General features: G+C 43.3%; 11 non-coding genes and 8 pseudogenes across 11 annotated transcripts; all 19 read left to right on the forward strand.

Moving 5' to 3' along the window:
• The first annotated feature begins 515 nt into the window (after positions 1-515).
• Positions 516-634, forward strand: LOC142517138 (5S ribosomal RNA). Its single transcript, XR_012812896.1, has one exon. It is a non-coding gene; the product is annotated as a 5S ribosomal RNA (ribosomal RNA).
• A 587-nt stretch (positions 635-1,221) lies between these two features.
• LOC142513365 (5S ribosomal RNA) lies at positions 1,222-1,340 on the forward strand. The gene has a single exon (XR_012809316.1). It is a non-coding gene; the product is annotated as a 5S ribosomal RNA (ribosomal RNA).
• A 683-nt stretch (positions 1,341-2,023) lies between these two features.
• On the forward strand, positions 2,024-2,150 carry LOC142509722 (5S ribosomal RNA; annotated as a pseudogene).
• Positions 2,151-3,220: 1,070 nt separating this feature from the next.
• LOC142515953 (5S ribosomal RNA) lies at positions 3,221-3,339 on the forward strand. Its single transcript, XR_012811772.1, has one exon. It is a non-coding gene; the product is annotated as a 5S ribosomal RNA (ribosomal RNA).
• Positions 3,340-4,022: 683 nt separating this feature from the next.
• Positions 4,023-4,163, forward strand: LOC142510318 (5S ribosomal RNA; annotated as a pseudogene).
• Positions 4,164-4,846: 683 nt separating this feature from the next.
• On the forward strand, positions 4,847-4,965 carry LOC142511527 (5S ribosomal RNA; annotated as a pseudogene).
• A 672-nt stretch (positions 4,966-5,637) lies between these two features.
• LOC142515096 (5S ribosomal RNA) lies at positions 5,638-5,756 on the forward strand. The gene has a single exon (XR_012810957.1). It is a non-coding gene; the product is annotated as a 5S ribosomal RNA (ribosomal RNA).
• A 1,068-nt stretch (positions 5,757-6,824) lies between these two features.
• Positions 6,825-6,943, forward strand: LOC142508849 (5S ribosomal RNA). The gene has a single exon (XR_012807050.1). It is a non-coding gene; the product is annotated as a 5S ribosomal RNA (ribosomal RNA).
• Positions 6,944-7,627: 684 nt separating this feature from the next.
• LOC142506520 (5S ribosomal RNA) lies at positions 7,628-7,746 on the forward strand. The gene has a single exon (XR_012804809.1). It is a non-coding gene; the product is annotated as a 5S ribosomal RNA (ribosomal RNA).
• A 682-nt stretch (positions 7,747-8,428) lies between these two features.
• LOC142508174 (5S ribosomal RNA) lies at positions 8,429-8,569 on the forward strand (annotated as a pseudogene).
• Positions 8,570-9,252: 683 nt separating this feature from the next.
• LOC142509978 (5S ribosomal RNA) lies at positions 9,253-9,370 on the forward strand. The gene has a single exon (XR_012808121.1). It is a non-coding gene; the product is annotated as a 5S ribosomal RNA (ribosomal RNA).
• A 680-nt stretch (positions 9,371-10,050) lies between these two features.
• LOC142510868 (5S ribosomal RNA) lies at positions 10,051-10,169 on the forward strand (annotated as a pseudogene).
• Positions 10,170-10,853: 684 nt separating this feature from the next.
• On the forward strand, positions 10,854-10,971 carry LOC142514882 (5S ribosomal RNA). Its single transcript, XR_012810757.1, has one exon. It is a non-coding gene; the product is annotated as a 5S ribosomal RNA (ribosomal RNA).
• Positions 10,972-11,655: 684 nt separating this feature from the next.
• LOC142515033 (5S ribosomal RNA) lies at positions 11,656-11,774 on the forward strand. Its single transcript, XR_012810899.1, has one exon. It is a non-coding gene; the product is annotated as a 5S ribosomal RNA (ribosomal RNA).
• A 1,079-nt stretch (positions 11,775-12,853) lies between these two features.
• On the forward strand, positions 12,854-12,972 carry LOC142506670 (5S ribosomal RNA). The gene has a single exon (XR_012804954.1). It is a non-coding gene; the product is annotated as a 5S ribosomal RNA (ribosomal RNA).
• A 682-nt stretch (positions 12,973-13,654) lies between these two features.
• On the forward strand, positions 13,655-13,773 carry LOC142515424 (5S ribosomal RNA). The gene has a single exon (XR_012811270.1). It is a non-coding gene; the product is annotated as a 5S ribosomal RNA (ribosomal RNA).
• Positions 13,774-14,454: 681 nt separating this feature from the next.
• Positions 14,455-14,577, forward strand: LOC142511161 (5S ribosomal RNA; annotated as a pseudogene).
• Positions 14,578-15,253: 676 nt separating this feature from the next.
• LOC142511309 (5S ribosomal RNA) lies at positions 15,254-15,370 on the forward strand (annotated as a pseudogene).
• Positions 15,371-16,384: 1,014 nt separating this feature from the next.
• On the forward strand, positions 16,385-16,500 carry LOC142511539 (5S ribosomal RNA; annotated as a pseudogene).
• Positions 16,501-16,994: the final 494 nt, after the last annotated feature.

A 16,994-nucleotide genomic window follows, 5' to 3' on the forward strand; every position in this document is an offset into this window, starting at 1 on the left:
ACTCATTACTACGTAATGAGCTGACGAGATTTTAGCCGAATTCCTTCTCTAAGACCCTCTAATTTGCGATTTACCTCTTCTGTTAAGCTTTCGTTTCCTCGAGAAATCAGCTTAGAAAGTTCGAAATTCGATTTCGGTTCCATTTTATCGTATCCCAGGCATAATAATAGCTTTACATTCGTTATTTCCTTATTCTTATTTTTTTTTCTATTTTCTGGGAACATTTATCGATTTTTGTTGTCGTGAGTAGGTTCTGTGCGGAAGGGTATGACGCAGATTACTCCGGAGATGGTTAACTCATTAAAAACAATTATTTCGACTGTTTTATCCATAATTTACGTAAACGGTCGCGACACGAGGTCTTCCCAGGGAGGTCACCCATCCTACCTCTGCCATCGCGCCAGAATGCTTAACTTCATGGTTATGATTGGGCGAGAGCAGTGCCGCGTTTTGTCCATCGCCGCCCGCTCCACACGTACTCGAGGGATATAAGAATAAACATCCCACTCAATGTCGGGTGCAATCATACCAGCACTAATGCAGCGGATCCCATCAAAACTCCGAAGTTAAGCGTGCTTGGGCGAGAGCAGTACTAGGATGGGTGACCACTTGGGAAGTCTTCGTGTTGCACTTTTTTTCGTGTTTTTCTATTTTTGATTACTTGTTGACAGACGATTTTCGGCTCAAATCATCTGAATCTCGATCGTGACCAGATAAGACATGTGAAATGAAAGTAGCTCGGGCACTGCCGGATTTGGACAAAATTGTAGGCTAATTTGATTGTAAACGGGCAAAAGGACGAGACTCATTACTACGCAATGAGCTGACAAGATTTTAGCCGAATTCCTTCTCTAAGACCCTCTAATTTGCGATTTACCGCTTCTGTTAAGCTTTCGTTTCCTCGAGAAATCCACTTAGGAAGTTCGAAATTCGATTCCGGTTCCATTTTATCGTATCCCAGACATAATATAAGCTTTACATTCGTTATTTCCTTCTTCTTATTTTTTTTTCTTTTTTCTAAGAACATTTATCGATTTTTGTTGTCGTGAGCCGGTTCTGTGCGGAAAGGTATGACGCAGATTACTCCGGAGACGGTTAACTCATTAAAAACAATTATTTCGAATGTTTTATGATTGGGCGAGAGCAGTGCCGCCTGTTGTCTATCGCCGCCCGCTCCACATGTACTCGAGAGATATAAGAATAAACATCCCACTCAATGTCGGGTGCGATCATACCAGCACTAATGCACCAGATCCCATCAGAACTCCGAAGTTAAGCGTGCTTGGGCGAGAGCAGTACTAGGATGGTTGACCCCTTGGGAAGTCCTCGTGTTGCACCCTTTTTAGTGTTTTTCTATTTTTGATTACTTGTTGACAGACGATTTTTGGCTCAAATCATCTGAATCTCGATCGGGAACAGATAAGACATGTGAAATGAAAGTAGCTCGGGCACTGCCGGATTTGGACAAAATTGTAGGCTAATTTGATTGTAAACGGGTAAATGGATGAGACTCATTCCTAGGCAATGAGCTGACGAGATTTTAGCCGAATTCCTTCTCTAAAACCCTCTAATTTGCGATTTAACGCTTCTGTTAAGCTTTCGTTTCCTCGAGAAATCCACTTAGGAAGTTCGAAATTCGATTCTGGCTCCATTTTATCGTATTCCAGACATAATATAAGCTTTACATTCGTTATTTCCTTCTTCTTATTTTTTTTTCTTTTTTCTGGGAACATTTATCGATTTTTGTTGTCGTGAGCCGGTTCTGTGCGGAAGGGTATGACGCAGATTACTCTGGAGACGGTTAACTCATTAAAAACATTTATTTCGACTGTTTTATCCATAATTTACGTAAACGGTCGCGATACGAGGTCTTCCAAGGGTGGTCACCCATCCTAGCTCTGCCATCGCGCCAGAACGCTTACCTTCATGGTTATGATTGAGCGAGAGCAGTGCCGCGTGTTGTCCATCGTCACCCGCTCCACACGTACTCGAGGATATAAGAATAAACATCCCTCTCAATTTCGGGTGCGATCATACCAGCACTAATGCACCGGATCCCATCAGAACTCCGAAACTCCGAAGTTAAGCATGCTTGGGCGAAATCAGTACTAGGATGGGTGACCCCCTTGGAAGTCCTCGTGTTGCACCCCTTTTCGTGTTTTTCTATTTTTGATTACTTGTTGACAGACAATTTTCGGCTCAAATCATCTGAATCTCGATCGGGACCAGATAAGACATGTGAAATGAAAGTAGCTCGGGCACTGCCGGATTTGGAAAAAATTGTAGGCTAATTTGATTGTAAACGGGCAAACGGACGAGACTCATTACTACGCAATGAGCTGACGAGATTTTATCCGAATTAGTTCTCTAAGACCCTCTAATTTTCGATTTACCGCTTCTGTTAAGCTTTCGTTTCCTCGAGAAATCCGCTTGGGAAGTTCGAAATTCGATTCTGGTTCCATTTTATCGTATCCCAGGCATAATAATAGTTTTACATTCGTTATTTACCCCCTGGGATGTCCTCGTGTTTCACCCCTTTTCGTGTTTTTCTATTTTTGATTACTTGTTGACAGACGATTTTCGGCTCAAATCATCTGAATCTCGATCGGGAACAGATAAGACATGTGAAATGAAACTAGCTCGGGCACTGCCGGATTTGGACAAAATTGTAGGCTAATTTGATTGTAAACGGGCAAACGGACGAGACTCATTACTACGCAATGAGCTGACGAGATTTTAGCCGAATTCCTTCTCTAAGACCCTCTAATTTGCGATTTACACCTTCTGTTAAGCTTTCGTTTCCTCGAGAAATCCGCTTAGGAAGTTCGAAATTCGATTCCGGTTCCATTTTATCGTATCCCAGGCATAATAATAGCTTTACATTTGTTATTTCCTTCTTCTTATTTTTTTTTCTATTTTCTGGGAACATTTATCGATTTTTGTTGTAGTGAGCCGGTTCTGTGCGGAAGGGTATGACGCAGATTACTCTGGAGACGGTAAACTCAATAAAAACAATTATTTCGACTGTTTTATCCATACTTTACGTAAACGGTCGCGACACGAGGTCTTCCCAGGTAGGTCACCCATCCTACCTCTGTCATCGCGGCAGAACGCTTAACTTCATGGTTATGATTGGGCGAGAGCAATGCCGCTTGTTGTCCATCGCCGCCCGCTCCACATGTACTCGAGAGATATAAGAATAAATATCCCACTCAATGTCAGGTGCGATCATACCAGCACTAATGCACCGGATCCCATCAGAACTCCGAAGTTAAGCGTGCTTGGGCAAGAGCAGTACAAGGATGGGTGATCCCCTGGGAAGTTCTCGTGTTGCATCCCTTTTCGTGTTTTTCTATTTTTGATTACTTGTTGACAGACGATTTTCAGCTCAAATCATCTGAATCTCGATCGGGACCAGATAAGACTTGTGAAATGAAAGTAGCTCGGGCACTGCCGGATTTGGACCAAATTGTAGACTAATTTGATTGTAAACGGGCAAACGGACGAGACTCATTGCTACGCAATGAGCTGACGAGATTTTAGCCGAATTCCTTCTCTAAGACCCTCTAATTTGCGATTTACCGCTTCTGTTAAGCTTTCGTTTCCTCGAGATATCCGCTTAGGAAGTTCGAAATTCGATTGCGATTCCATTTTATCGTATCCCAGGCATAATAATAGTTTTACATTCGTTATTTCCTTCTTCTTATTTTTTTTCTATTTTCTGGGAACATTTATCGATTTTTGTTGTCGTGAGCCAGTTCTGTGCGGAAGGGTATGACGCAGATTACTTTGGAGACGGTTAACTCATTAAAAACAATTATTTCGACTGTTTTATCCATAATTTACGTAAACGGTCGCGACACGAGGTCTTCCTAGGGAGGTCAACCATCCTCGCTCTGCCATCGCGCCAGAACGCTTAACTTCATGGTTATGTTTGGGCGAGAGCAGTGCCGTGTGTTGTCCATCGCCGCCCGCTCCACACGTACTCGAGGGATATAAGAATAAACATCCCACTCAATGTCGGGTGCGATCATACCAGCAGTAATGCACCGGATCCCATCAGAACTCCGAACTTAAGCGTGCTTGGGCGAGAACTTAAGCGTGCTTGGGCGAGAGCAGTACTAGGATGGGTGACCCCCTGGGATGTCCTCGTGTTGCACCCCTTTTCGTGTTTTTCTATTTTTGATTACTTGTTGACAGACGATTTTCGGCTCAAATCATCTGAATCTCGATCGGGACCAGATAAGACATGTGAAATGAAAGTAGCTCGGGCACTGCCGGATTTGGACAAAATTGTAGGCTAATTTGATTGTAAACGGGCAAACGGACGAGACTCATTACTACGCAATGAGCTGACGAGATTTTAGCCGAATTTCTTCTCTAAGACCCTCTAATTTGCGATTTACCGCTTCTGTTAAGCTTTCGTTTCCTTGAGAAATCCGCTTAGGAAGTTCGAAATTCGATTCCGGTTCGATTTTATCGTATCCCAAGCATAATAATAGCTTTACATTCGTTAATTCCTTCTTCTTATTTTTTTTCTATTTTCTGTGAACATTTATCGATTTTTGTTGTAGTGAGCCGGTTCTGTGCGGAAGGGTATGACGCTGATTACTCCGGAGACGGTTAACTCAATAAAAACAATTATTTCGACTGTTTTATCCATAATTTACGTAAACGGTCGCGACACGAGGTCTTCCTAGGGAGGTCACCCATCCTAGCTCTGCCATCGCGCCTAAACGCTTAACTTTATGGTTATGATTGGGCGAGAGCAGTGCCGCGTGTTGTCCATCGCCGCCCGCTCCACACGTAGTCGAGGGATATAAGAATAAACATCTCACTCAATGTCGGGTGCGATCATAACAGCACTAATGCACTAGATCCCATCAAAACTCCGAAGTTAAGCGTGCTTGGGTGAGAGCAGTACTAGGATGGGTGACCCCCTTGAGAGTCTTCGTGTTGCACCCCTTTTCGTGTTTTTCTATTTTTGATTACTTGTTGACAGACGATTTTCGGCTCAAATCATCTGAATCTCGAACGGGACCAGATAAGACATGTGAAATGAAAGTAGCTCGGGCACTGTCGGATTTGGACAAAATTGTAGGCTAATTTATTGTAAACGGGTAAACGGACGAGACTCATTGCGTAAGTTGACGAGATTTTAGCCGAATTCCTTCTCTAAGACCCATTAATTTGCGATTTACCGCTTCTGTTAAGCTTTCGTTTCCTCGGGATATCTTCTTAGAAAGTTCGAAATTCGATTCCGGTTCCATTTTATCGTATCCCAGGCATAATAATAGCTTTACATTCGTTATTTTCTTCGTTTTATTTTTTTTCTATTTCCTGGGAACATTTATCGATTTTTGTTGTCGTGAGCCGGTTCTGTGCGGAAGGGTATGACGCAGATTACTCCGGAGACGGTTAACTCATTAAAAACAATTATTTCGACTGTTTTATCCATAATTTACGTAAACGGTCGCGACACGAGTTCTTCCCAAGGAGGTCACCCGTCCTAGCTCTGCCATCGCGCCAGAACGCTTAACTTCATGGTTATGATTGGGCGAGAGCAGTGTCGCGTGTTGTCCATCGCCGCCCGCTCCACACGTACTCGAGTAATATATGAATAAACATCCCACTCAATGGTGCGATCATACCAGCACTAATGCACCGGATCCCATCAAAACTCCGAAGTTAAGCGTGCCTGGGCGAGAGCAGTACTATGATGGATGACCCCCTGAGAAGTCCTCGTGTTGCACCGCTTTTCGTGTTTTTCTATTTTTGATTACTTGTTGATAGACGATTTTCGGCTCAAATCATCTGAATCTCTATGGGGACAAGATAAGACATGTGAAATGAAAGTAGCTCGGGCACTGCCGGATTTGGACAAAATTGTAGGCTAATTTGATTGTAAACGGGCAAACGGACGAGACTCATTACTACGCAATGAGCTGACGAAATTTTAGCCGAATTCCTTCTCTAAGACTCTCTAATTTTCGATTTACCGCTTCTGTTAAGCTGTCATTTTCTCGAGAAATCCGCTTAGAGAGTTCGAAATTCGATTCCGGTTCCATTTTATCGTATCCCAAGCATAATAATAGCTTTACATTCGTTATTTACCCCTGGGATGTCCTCGTGTTTCACCTCTTTTCGTGTTTTTCTATTTTTGATTACTTGTTGACAGACGATTTTCGGCTCAAATCATCTGAATCTCGATCGGGACCAGATAAGACATGTGAAATGAAAGTAGCTCGGGCACTGCCGGATTTGGAAAAAATTGTAGGCTAATTTGATTGTAAACGGGCAAACGGACGAGACTCATTACTACGCAATGAGCTGACGAGATTTTAGCCGAATTCCTTCTCTAAGACACTCTAATTTGCGATTTACCGCTTCTGTTAAACTTTCGTTTACTCGAGAAATCCGCTCAGGAAGTTCGAAATTCGATTCATGTTTTATTTTATCGTATCCCAGGCATAATAATAGCTTTACATTCGTTATTTCCTTCTTCTTATTTTTTTTTATATTTTCTGGGAACATTTATCGATTTTTGTTGTCGTGAGCCGGTTCTGTGCGGAAGGGTATGACGCAGATTACTCCGGAGACGGTTAACTAATATAAAACAATTATTTCGACTGTTTCATCCATAATTTACGTAAACGGTCGCGACACGAGGTCTCCCAGGGAGGTCACCCATCCTACCTCTGCCATCGCGCCAGAACGCTTAACTTCATGGTTTTGATTGGGCGAGAGCAATGCCGCCTGTTGTCCATCGCCGCCCGCTCAACATGTACTCGAGAGATATAAGAATAAACATCCCACTCAATGTCGGGTGCGATCATACCAGCACTAATGCACCGGATCTCATCAGAATTTTGAAGTTAAGCGTGCTTGGGCTAGAGCAGTACTAGGATGGGTTACCTCCTGGGAAGTCATCGTGTTGCACCCCTTTTCGTGTTTTTCTATTTTTGATCACTTGTTGACAGACGATTTTCGGCTCAAATAATCTGAATCTCGATCGGGACCTGATAAGACATGTGAAATGAAAGTAGCTCGGGCACTGCCGGATTTTGACAAAATTGTAGACTAATCTGATTGTAAACGGGCAAACGGACGAGACTCATTGCTACGCAATGAGTTGACGAGATTTTAGCCTAATTCCTTTTTTAAGACCCTCTAATTTGCGATTTACCGCTTCTGTTTAGCTTTCGTTTCCTTGAGATATCCGCTTAGGCAGTTCGAAATTCGATTCCGGTTCCATTTTATCGTATCCCAGGCATAATAATAGCTTTACATTCGTTATTTCCTTCTTCTTATTTTTTTTTCTATTTTCTGGGAACATTTATCGATTTTTGTTGTCGTGAGTCGGTTCTGTGCGGAAGGGTATGACGCAGATTACTCCGGAGACGGTTAACTCATTAAAAACAATTATTTCAACAGTTTTATCCATAATTTACGTAAATTGTCGCGACACAAGGTCTTCCCAGGGAGGTCACCCATCCTAGCTCTGCCATCGCGCCAGAACGCTTAACATCATGGTTATGATTAGGCGAGAGCAGTGCCGCGTGTTGTCCATCGCCGCCCGCTCCACACGTACTCGAGGGATATAAGAATAAACATCCCACTCAATGTCGGGTGCGATCATACCAGCACTAATGCACCGGATCCCATCAGAACTCTGAAGTTAAGCGTGCTTGGGCGAGAGCAGAACTAAAATGGGTGACCCCCTGTGAAGTCCTCGTGTTGCTCCCCTTTTCGTGTTTTTCTATTTTTGATTACTTGTTGACAGACGATTTTCGGCTCAAATCATCTAAATCTCGATCGGGACCAGATAAGACATGTGAAATGAAAATAGCTCGGGCACTGCCGGATTTTGACAAAATTGTAGGCTAATTTGATTGTTAACGGGCAAACGGACGAGACTCATACTACTCAATGAGCTGACGAGATTTTAGCCGAATTCCTTCTCTAAGACCCTCTAATTTGCGATTTACCGCTTCTGTTAAGCTTTCGTTTCCTCGAGAAATCCGCTTAGGAAGTTCGAAATTCGATCGCGGTACCATTTTATCGTATCCCAGGCATAATAATAGCTTTATATTCGTTATTTCCTTCTTCTTATTTTTTTTCTATTTTCTGGGAACATTTATCGATTTTTGTTGTCGTGAGCCGGTTCTGTGCGGAAGGGTATGACGCAGATTACTTTGGAGACGGTTAACTCATTAAAAACAATTATTTCGACTGTTTTATCCATAATTTACGTAAACGGTCGCGACACGAGGTCTTCCTAGGGAGGTCAACCATCCTCGCTCTGCCATCGCGCCAGAACGCTTAACTTCATGGTTATGTTTGGGCGAGAGCAGTGCCGCGTGTTGTCCATCGCCGCCCGCTCCACACGTACTCGAGGGATATAAGAATAAACATCCCACTCAATGTCGGGTGCGATCATACCAGCAGTAATGCACCGGATCCCATCAGAACTCCGAACTTAAGCGTGCTTGGGCGAGAACTTAAGCGTGCTTGGGCGAGAGCAGTACTAGGATGGGTGACCCCCTGGGAAGTCCTCGTGTTGCACCCCTTTTCGTGTTTTTCTATTTTTGATTACTTGTTGACAGACGATTTTCGGCTCAAATCATCTGAATCTCGATCGGGACCAGATAAGACATGTGAAATGAAAGTAGCTCGGGCACTGCCGGATTTGGACAAAATTGTAGGCTAATTTGATTGTAAACGGGCAAACGGACGAGACTCATTACTACGCAATGAGCTGACGAGATTTTAGCCGAATTTCTTCTCTAAGACCCTCTAATTTGCGATTTACCGCTTCTGTTAAGCTTTCGTTTCCTTGAGAAATCCGCTTAGGAAGTTCGAAATTCGATTCCGGTTCGATTTTATCGTATCCCAAGCATAATAATAGCTTTACATTCGTTAATTCCTTCTTCTTATTTTTTTTCTATTTTCTGTGAACATTTATCGATTTTTGTTGTAGTGAGCCGGTTCTGTGCGGAAGGGTATGACGCTGATTACTCCGGAGACGGTTAACTCAATAAAAACAATTATTTCGACTGTTTTATCCATAATTTACGTAAACGGTCGCGACACGAGGTCTTCCTAGGGAGGTCACCCATCCTACCTCTGCCATCGCGCCAGAACGCTTAACTTCATGGTTATGATTGGGCGAGAGCAGTGCCGCCTGTTGTCTATCGCCGCCCGCTCCGCACGTACTCGAGAGATATAAGAATAAACATCCCACTCAATGTCGGGTGCGATCATACCAGCACTAATGCACCGGATCCCATCAGAACTGTGAAATTAAGCGTGCTTGGGCTAGAGCAGTACTAGGATGGTGACCCCCTGGGAAGTCCTCGTGTTGCACCCCTTTCCGTGTTTTTCTATTTTTGATTACTTGTTGACAGACGATTTTCGGCTCAAATCATCTGAATCTCGATCGGGACCAGATAAGACATGTGAAATGAAAGTAGCTGGGGCACTGCCGGATTTGGACAAAATTGTAGGCTAATTTGATTGTTAACGGGAAAACGGACGAGACTCATACTACGCAATGAGCTGACGAGATTTTAGCCGAATTCCTTCTCTAAGACCCTCTAATTTGCGATTTACCGCTTCTGTTAAGCTTTCGTTTCCTCGACAAATCCGCTTAGGAAGTTCGAAATTCGATTGCGGTTCCATTTTATCGTATCCCAGGCATAATAATAGCTTTACATTCGTTATTTCATTCTTATTTTTTTTTCTATTTTCTGGGAACATTTATCGATTTTTGTTGTCGTGAGCCGGTTCTGTGTGGAAGGGTATGACTCAGATTACTCCGGAGATGGTTAACTAATTAAAAACAATTATTTCGACTGTTTTATCCATAATTTACGTAAACGGTCGCGACATGAGGTCTTCCCAGGGAGCTCACCCATCCTACCTCTGCCATCGCGCCAGAACGCTTAACTTCATGGTTATGATTGGACGAGAGCAGTGCCGCGTGTTGTCCATCGCCGCCCGCTCCACACGTACTCGAGAGATATAAGAATAAACATCCCACTCAATGTTGGGTTCGATCATATCAGCACTAATGCACCAGATTCCATCAGAACTCTGAAGATACGCGTGCTTGGGCAAGAGCAGTACTAGGATGGGTGACCCCCTGGGAAGTCCTCGTGTTGCACCACTTTCCGTGTTTTTCTATTTTTGATTACTTGTTGACAGACAATTTTCGGCTCAAATCATCTGAATCTCGATCGTGACCAGATAAGACATGTGAAATGAAAGTAGCTCGGGCACTGCCGGATTTGGACAAAATTGTAGGCTAATTTGATTGTAAACGGGCAAACGGACGAGACTCATTACTACGCAATGAGCTGACGAGATTTTAGCCGAATTCCTTCTCTAGGACCCTCTAATTTGCGATTTACCGCTTCTGTTAAGCTTTCGTTTACTCGAGAAATCCGCTTAGGAAGTTCGAAATTCGTTTGCGGTTCCATTTTATCGTATCCCAGGCATAATAATAGCTTTACATTCGTTATTTCTTTCTTCTTATTTTTTTTTCTATTTTCTGGGAACATTTATCGATTTTTGTTGTCGTGAGCCGGTTCTGTGCGGAAGGGTATGACGCAGATTACTCCGGAGACGGTTAATTCATTAAAAACAATTATTTCGACTGTTTTATCCATAATTTACGTAAACGGTCGCGACACAAGGTCCTCCCAGGGAGGTCACCCATCCTAGCTCTGCCATCGCGCCAGAAGGCTTAACTTCATGGTTATTATTGGGCGAGAGCAGTGCCGCGTGTTGTCCATCGCCGCCCGCTCCACACGTACTCGAGAGATATAAGAATAAACATCCCACTCAATGTCGGGTGCGATCATACCAGCACTAATGCACCGGATCCCATTAGAACTCTGAAGTTAAGCGTGCTTGGGCGAGAGCAGTACTAGGATGGTGACCCCCTGAGAAGTCCTCGTGTTGCACCCCTTTCCATGTTTTTCTATTTTTGATTACTTGTTGACAGACGATTTTCGGCTCAAATCATTTGAATCTCGATCGGGACCAGATAAGACATGTGAAATGAAAGTAGCTCGGGCACTGCCGGATTTGGACAAAATTGTAGGCTAATTTGATTGTAAACGGGCAAACGGACGAGACTCATTACTACGCAATGAGCTGACGAGATTTTAGCCGAATTCCTTCTCTAAGACCTTCTAAATTGCGATTTACCGCTTCTGTTAAGCTTTCGTTTCCTCGAGAAATCCGCTTAGGTAGTTCGAAATTCGATTGCGGTTCCATTTTATCGTATCCCAGGCATAATAATAGCTTTACATTCGTTATTTCCTTCTTCTTATTTTTTTTTCTATTTTCTGAGAACATTTATCGATTTTTGTTGTCGTGAGCCGGTTCTGTGCGGAAGGGTATGACGCAGATTACTCCGGAGACGGTTAACTCATTAGAAAAAATTATTTCGAGTTTTTTATCCATAATTTACGTAAACGGTCGCGACACGAGGTCTTCCCAGGGTGGTCACCCATCCTAGCTCTGCCATCGCGCGAGAACGCTTAACTTCATGGTTATGATTGGGCGAGAGCAGTGCCGCGTGTTGTCCATCGCCGCCCGCTCCACACGTACTCGAGGGATATAAGAATAAACATCCCACTCAATGTCGGGTGCGATCATACCAGCACTAATGCACCGGATCCCATCAGAACTCCGATGTTAAACGTGCTTGGGCGAGAGCAGTACTAGGATAGATGACCCCCTGGGAAGTCCTCGTGTTGCACCCCTTTTCGTGTTTTTATATTTTTGATTACTTGTTGACAGACGATTTTCGGCTCAAATCATCTGAATCTCGATCGGGACCAGATAAGACATGTGAAATGAAAGTAGCTCGGGCACTGCCGGATTTGGACAAAATTGTAGACTAATTTGATTGTAAACGGGCAAACGGATGAGACTCATTACTATGCAATGAACTGACGAGATTTTAGCCGAATTCCTTCTCTAAGACCCTCTAATTTGCGATTTACCGCTTCTGTTAAGCTTTCGTTTTCTCGAGAAATCCGTTTAGGAAGTTCGAAATTCGATTCCGGTTCCATTTTATCGTATTTCAGGCATAATAATAGCTTTACATCGTTATTTTCTTCTTCTTATTTTTTTTCTAATTTCTGGAAACAATTATCGATTTTTGTTGTCGTGAGCCGGTTCTGTGCGGAAGGGTATGACGCAGATTACCTCAATGACGGTTAACTCATTAAAAACAATTATTTCGACTGAAATCAACGTAGCTCGGGCATTGCCGGATTTGGACAAAATTGTAGGCTAATTTGATTGTAAACGGGCAAACGGACGAGACTCATACTACGCAATGAGCTGACGAGATTTTAGCCGAATTCCTTCTCTAAGACTCTCTAATTTTCAATTTACCGCTTCTGTTAAGCTTTCGTTTCCTCGAGATATCCGCTTAGGAAGTTCGAAATTCGATTCTGGTTCCATTTTATCGTATCCCAGGCATAATAATAGCTTTACATTCGTTATTTCCTTCTTCTTATTTTTTTCTATTTCCTGGGAACATTTATCGATTTTTGTTGTCGTGAGCCGGTTCTGTGCGGAAGGGTATGACGCAGATTACTACGGAGACGGTTAACTAATTAAAAGCAATTATTTCGACTGTTTTATCCATAATTTACGTAAACGGTCGCGACACGAGGTCTTTCCAGGGAGGTCACCCATCCTACCTCTGCCATCGCGCCAGAACGCTTAACTTCATGGTTATGATTGGGCGAGAGCAGTGCCGCGTGTTGTCCATCGCCGCCCGCTCCACACGTACTCGAGGGATATAAGAATAAACATCCCACTCAATGTCGGGTGAGATCATACCAGCACTAATGCACCGGATCCCATCAAAACTCCGAAGTTAAGCATGCTTGGGCGAGAGCAGTACTAGGATGGGTGACCACTTGGGAATTCCTCGTGTTGCACTTTTTTTCGTGTTTTTCTATTTTTGATTACTTGTTGACAGACGATTTTCGGCTCAAATCATCTGAATCTCGATCGTGACCAGATAAGACATGTGAAATGAAAGTAGCTCGGGCACTGCCGGATTTGGACAAAATTGTAGGCTAATTTGATTGTAAACGGGCAAACGGACGAGACTCATTACTACGCAATGAGCTGACGAGATTTTAGCCGAATTCTTTCTCTAAGACATTCTAATTGTGATTTAACGCTTCTGTTAAGCTTTCGTTTCCTCGAGAAATCCGCTTAGGAAGTTCGAAATTCGATTCCGGTTCCATTTTATCGTATCCCAGGAATAATAATAGCTTTATATTCGTTATTTCCTTTTTCTTATTTTTTTTCTACTTTCTGGGAACATTTATCGATTTTTGTTGTCGTGAGCCGGTTCTGTGCGGAAGGGTATGACGCAGATTACTCCGGACACGGTTAACTCAATAAAAACAATTATTTCGACTGTTTTATCCATAATTTACGTAAACGGTCGCGACACGAGGTCTTCTCAGGAAGGTCACCCATCCTAGCTCTTCCATCGCGCCAGAACGCTTAACTTCATGGTTCTGAATGGGCGAGAGCAGTGCCGCGTGTTGTCCATCGCCACCCGCTCCACACGTATTCGAGGGATATAAGAATAAACATTCCACTCAATGTCGGGTGCGATCATACCAGCACTAATGCACCGGATCCCATCAGAACTCCGAAGTTAAGCATGCTTGGGAGAGAGCAGTACTAGGATGGGTGACCCCCTAGGAAGTTCTCGTGTTGCACCCATTTTCGTGTTTTTCTATTTTTGATTATTTGTTGACAGACGATTTTCGGCTCAAATCATCTGAATCTGGATCGTGACCAGATAAGACATGAGAAATCAACGTAGCTCGGGCACTGCCGGATTTGGACAAAATTGTAGGCTAATTTGATTGTAAACGGGCAAACGACCGAGACTCTTTATACGCAATGAGCTGACGAGATTTTAGCCGAATTCCTTCTCTCAGACCCTCTAATTTGCGATTTACCGCTTCTGTTAAGCTTATGTTTCCTCGAGAAAACCGCTTAGGAAGTTCTAAATTCGATTCCTGTTCCATTTTATCGTATCCCAGGCATAATAATATCTTTACATTCGCTATTTCTTCTTCTTATTTTTTTTTCTATTTTCTGGGAACATTTATCGATTTTTGTTGTCGTGAGCCGGTTCTGTGCGGAAGGGTATGACGCAGATTACTCCGGAGACGGTTAACTCATTAAAAACAATTATTTCGACTGTTTTAACCATAATTTACGTAAACGGTCGCGACACGAGGTCTTCACAGGGAGCTCACCCATCCTAGCTCTGCCATCGCGCCAGAACGCTTAACTTCATGGTTATGATTGGGCGAGAGCAGTGCCGCGTGTTGTCCATCGCCGCCCGCTCCACACGTACTCGAGAGATATAAGAATAAACATCCCACTCAATGTCTGTGCGATCATACCAGCACAAATGCACCGGATCCTATCAGAACTCCGAAGTTAAGCGTGCTTGGGCGAGAGCAGTTTTAGGATGGGTGACCGACCCCCTGGGAAGTCCTCGTGTTGCACCTTTTTTCGTGTTTTTCTATTTTTGATTACTTGTTGACAGAAGATTTTCAGCTCAAATCATATGAATCTCGATCAGAACCAGATAAGACATGTGAAATGAAAGTAGCTCGGGCACTGCCGGATTTGGACAAAATTGTAGTCTTATTTGATTGTAAACGGGCAAACAGAGGAGACTCATTACTACGCAATGAGCTGACGAGATTTTAGCTGAATTCCTTCTTTAAGACCCTCTAATTTGTGATTTAACGCTTCTGTTAAGCTTTCGTTTCCTCGAGAAATCCGCTTAGCAAGTTCGAAATTCGATTCCGGTTCCATTTTATCGTATCCCAGGCATAATAATAGCTTTACATTCGCTATTTTCTTCTTCTTATTTTTTTTCTATTTTCTGGGAACATTTAGCGATTTTTTGTTGTCGTGAGCCGTTTTGTGCGGAAGGGTATAACGCAGATTACTCCGGAGACGGTTAACTCATTAAAAGAATTATTTCGACTGTTTTTGCCATAATTTACGCAAATAGTCGCGACACGAGGACTTCCCAGGGAGGTCACCCATCCTTGCTCTGCCATCGCGCCAGAACGCTTAACTTCATGGTTATGATTGGGCGAGAGCAGTGCCGCGTGTTGTCCATCGCCGCCCGCTCCCACGTACTCGAGGGATATAAGAATAAACATCCACTCAATGGTGCGATCATACCAGCACTAATGCACCGGATCCATCGTAACTCCGAAGTTAAGCGTGCTTGGGCGAGAGCAGTACTATGGTGGGTGACCCCTCGGAAGTCCTCATGTTGCACCCCTTTTCGTGTTTTTCTATTTTGATTACTTGTTGACAGACGATTTTCGGCTCAAATCATCTGAATCTCGATCGGGACAGATAAGACATGTGAAATGAAAGTATCTCGGCACTTGCCGGATTTGGACAAAATTGTAGGCTAATTTGCATTGTAAACGCGCCAAACGGACGAGACTCATTCCTATGCAATGAGCTGACGAGATTTTAGCCGAATTCCTTCTCTAAGACCCTCTAATTTGCGATTTACCGGTTTTTGTTAAGCTTTTGTTGCTCGGGAATCCGCTTAGGAAGTTTCGAAATTCGATTCCGGTTCCATTTTATCGTATCCCAGGCTAATATAGCTTTACATTCGTTTTTCCTTCTTCTTAGTGTTTTTTTCTGTTTTCTGGGAACATTTTATCGATTTTTGTTGTCGTGAGCCGGTTTGTGCGGGAAGGGTATGACGCAGATTACTCCGGAGACGGTTAACCTCATTAAAACAATTATTTCGACTCTTTATCCATAATTTACGTAAACGGTCGCGACACGAGTCTTCCCAGGGAGGGTCACCCATCCTACCTCTGCCATTGCGCCAGAACGCTTAACTTTATGGCCTATGATTGGGCAAGAGCAGTGCCGCTTGTTTTCTCCATCGCCGCCCACTTCCACACCGTACTCGAGGGATATAAGAAATAACATCCTACTCAATGTCAGGGTGCGATCATACCGCACTAATAGCAACCGGAATATCATCAGAACTAAGAAGTTAAGCGTGTTTGGGCAGAGCAGTAATAGGATGGGTGACCCCCTGGGAAGTCTTCGTGTTGCCCCCTTTCGTGTTTTTCTATTTTTGATTACTTGTTGACAGACGATTTTCGGCTCAAATCATCTGAATCTCGATCGGGACCAGATAAGACATGTGAAATGAAGTAGCTCGGGCACTGCCGGATTGGACAAATTGTAGCTAATTGATTGTAAACGGGCAAACGGACGAGACTCATACTCAAAGGATATAAGAATAAACATCCCACTCCTTGTCGAGTGAGATCATACCAGCACTAATGCACCGGATCCCATCAGAACTCCGAAGTTAAGCGTGCTTGGGCGAGAGCAGTACTAGGATATGTGACTCTCTGGAAGTCCTCGTTGCACCCCTTTTCGTGTTTTTCTATTTTTGATTATTGTTGAAAGATTTTCGGCTCAAATCATATGATCTCGATCGGAACCAGATAAGACATGTGAAATGAAAGTAGCTCGGGCACTGCCGGATTTGGACAAAATGTAGTCTAATTTGATTGTAAACGGCAAACGGAGGAGACTCTTACGCAATAAGCTGACGAGATTTTAGCCGAATTCCTTCTCTAAGACCCTCTAATTTGCGATTTAACGCTTCTGTTAAGCTTTCGTTTCCTCGAGAAATCCGGTTAGGAAGTTTGAAATTCGATTCCGGTTCCATTTTATCGTATCCCAGGCATAATATAGCTATATATTCGTTTCCTTCTACTTATTTTTTTTCTTTTTTCTGGGAACATTTATCGATTTTTGTTGTCGTGAGCCGGTTCTGTGCGGAAGGGTATGACGCAGATTACTCAGGAGACGGTTAACTCATTAAAAACAATTATTTCGATGTTTATCCATAATTTACGTAA

The sequence above is a fragment of the Primulina tabacum genome, chromosome 10 (genome assembly GCF_025594145.1).
Source record: "Primulina tabacum isolate GXHZ01 chromosome 10, ASM2559414v2, whole genome shotgun sequence".
Taxonomy (NCBI): Eukaryota; Viridiplantae; Streptophyta; class Magnoliopsida; order Lamiales; family Gesneriaceae; genus Primulina; species Primulina tabacum.